The sequence below is a fragment of the Haematobia irritans genome, chromosome 3, assembly GCF_050003625.1.
Source record: "Haematobia irritans isolate KBUSLIRL chromosome 3, ASM5000362v1, whole genome shotgun sequence".
Lineage (NCBI taxonomy): Eukaryota > Metazoa > Arthropoda > Insecta > Diptera > Muscidae > Haematobia > Haematobia irritans.
The window spans coordinates 94,905,343-94,908,329 of NC_134399.1; positions in this window are offsets into that span (position 1 = coordinate 94,905,343).

The window sequence follows — 2,987 nt, forward strand, 5'->3', positions numbered from 1 at the left end:
TTTGTTTTGGCCTAGCTGAGAAATAACGAACAGAACACATACGATCGTTTTAGCCAGAAAGTGAGCCCAATACGAGGTATGGCACAGAAGAAACTCTAAATACAGCAATGGCAAATTAACTACAACGCATCAAGAACACTGAGGGCGTTTTGAAACGCCAGCATGGAGCTATTTTCATTACAAGTAAAACATTCTTATTTTATTCGAGGGGGTTCCATGGGAAAGAGTCAGCAAATCGACTATCAGTACCACCAACAAATATGTGTCGATAATATTTTGCTTTTCAATATTTTTTATGCTTAACTTGTCACAGTGTACATCACAAGGAATACTTTCAATTTGCCGCACTATGGACTGAAAGAGTAGAAAATTTTATATGAAATCGCCCGCAGAGAAAAGTCTGCGAAATTTTATATAGCCAATTTTACTTTATTTTAGTTAATAAAAATTTTATTAATTTTAGTTAAATTTTGTAAAATGTGAGAAACACTTTTCTTATTTAAGTTAGTTTTTGATTAATTTAATGACATGAATTAAATGGTGAATAAAGCAGAAAGTAGGGAGGATAAAGTAGAGGAGTAGGACTATGTCATACTATGTTATAAACCACCTTATTGAATCTAAATCTCATTCAATGTCCGTATTTTAAAAACTGAAGAGGTACATATTTATGAGAGCTTTATCTAAAATCTAAACCGATATGCTGATAAGTTTTTTTGCCAAATTCAAGATGCACTCAAAAAAAAGTTTACTTGGATCCAAAGATGTTGACCTTCTTTAAAATAAAGAAATTTTTTACCGACCTATCTGGCTTTAAATCTAGGACCAATAAAATTAAAATTAGGATACAGATTTATCATTTATCAAATTTTCATTCTCTCTTCGCGGTTTATTAATAAAGGTACTCACCAGAGAACGGCTGCGATCTACCGCAACCGACCAGTGTATTTAGTAAACACCAACATTTGCAATCTTAAAACACCAATTGGTAAAAAAAAAAATCAACCACCAATATCCAATGCAACCGACGACTGTCGGTGTTTGTTAGTACTATTAGTGTTTTTATTCTCGAATTTGTATCAATGTAAAAGATCTCATGGTAATTGGTGTCTTACTAACTGCCACCGAAATTTCGTGGGTAAGATTGCAATACGAAAAAAAGCCACCGGCTGCAGTTCACTAGTACTCACTTACAAACAAATGCCAGTTCAAAAATCCAAATTATAACGGATACTTTAAAGTAAAAAATGTTAAAGTAAAAAACTTCAAACCAAACACGTTAAATCCTCAAAATAAGTATTAGCCTATATTTGAAGCGTTTTTACCTTAAATCTAAAGTTTCAATATTTCAGTTAATTTAAGGACAATTTCTTGAAATCAATAATGTGTTTCTTTACTTTAAGGAAAATTAGTCTTACTTCAACGGAGGGACGCAAATTTACAAAATTTGTGTCCTAAATTTAATGAAAAAAAATTTTTTTAAGCAAAGATTATAAACTTTATTTTAATTAAAATTTCATTATTTTAAAGAAATTTGTCCTTAACATTTTGTATATTTCGCATCCTAAAATTTAGGTTGCGTAATCTTTAATACCACATAAAAATTTTTGCAGTGTGTGTTTCAAAGTATTACTCTGTGTTAAATTTGGAAATGATCGGTTAATACATGAGGGTATTGTAGAAAGCCACCGTGGTCCAATGGTTAGCATGCCCGCCTTGCATTCTAAATCCGAGTTTTGACCAAACACGAAAAAGTTTAGAAAAATATATTTACGTGGTATTAAATATTACGCTACCTAAATTTTAGGAAACGCAATTTACACAACAACAAATGCAATTTACACAATAACAAATTTCTTGAAAATAGTGATATTTCAATAAAAAGAAAGTTTATAATTTGTGTTTCAAAAATAGTTTTCATTAAATTTTGGAAATGTGCGTCCCTCCGCTAAAGTGGTATGTCTTTGACCTAAGGCAAATTTTCCTTAAAGTTAAGAAACATTTTTTTGATTTAACGAAATCGTCCTATTATTAACTGAAATATTGAATCTTTAGATTTAAGATACAAACGCTTCAAATATAGGCTAAGATTTATTTTGAGGATTTTGTATCTGTGCGCTGAAAAGAATATTTACGTGATATTAAAGATTATGCAATTTAAATTTTAGGATGCGCAATTTACAAACTTTTGCAATAAAGTTTATAAACTTTACTGCAAAAGTTTTTTTCATTAAATTTAGGACACAAATTTTGTAAATTTGTTCACCCCGGTCGCATGTCTTTGAACTAACAAAAATTTTCCTTAAAGTAAAGAAACACATTTTTGATTTAAAGAAATCGTCCTTAAACTACCGGAAATATTGAATCTTTAGATTTAAAATAAAAACGCTTCAAATATGGGCTAAGACTTATTTTAAGGATTTAGCATCTTTGGTTTAAAGTTTTTTTTTTTTGGAATTCAGCATCGTTGTAATTTGGATTTTTACACTGACATTTGTTTGTACGTGAATAACACTATTGATATACAGTGAAATGAAAACACGATAAACGAGATCTGAATCCCAATTTTAATTTTATTGATCCTAAATTTAAGACCAGTTAGGTCGCCAATAAATGTTTTTATTTTAAAGAAGCCGCATCTGTGACTCGAAATTAATACCAAAATCCTTAAGGGAAGGTCATACTTTTGAATCCAAGTAAACTTTTTTGAGTGTGTTTTTTTGGAATTAAGAAAACATTGTTTAATTTGAAGTATCTGTTAACATACACCGAAAGAACTGTGAACCCACCAGGAAAGAACATTTTTACTAAACTGTATTAGAAACGCACGCCGATTTCACAAAAATAAGTAAATAATTTTCGACAAATTCAAGAAAATTTATTACCCAAAATTATTATTTTTTACCTACTAGAGAAAATTTCCTAATTTGAAGAGGAAAAAATTGAATTTCACAATTGCAAAAATGCCTTTAGTGCCATACGAAATT